Here is a 205-nt window from a genome sequence, read left to right as displayed (position 1 = left end):
AAGTATGGCTTATACTTCAATGTAAAGAAAACAAAAATCCTCACAAGTGAACCAATAAGTGTTGTTGTTATTGTTGTTAAGTGCCACTGAGTCAGTTAAGGTTCATGTTGTTGTTGTTATGTGCCATCGAGTCGGTTCCGACCCATAGCGACCCTGTACAGGGTTTCCGAGGGTGTAAATCTTTACAGGAGTAGAAAGCCTCATC

The sequence above is a fragment of the Chrysochloris asiatica genome, unplaced genomic scaffold, assembly GCF_000296735.1.
Source record: "Chrysochloris asiatica unplaced genomic scaffold, ChrAsi1.0 scaffold00003, whole genome shotgun sequence".
Taxonomy (NCBI): Eukaryota; Metazoa; Chordata; class Mammalia; order Afrosoricida; family Chrysochloridae; genus Chrysochloris; species Chrysochloris asiatica.
This window is presented reverse-complemented; position numbering follows the sequence as displayed.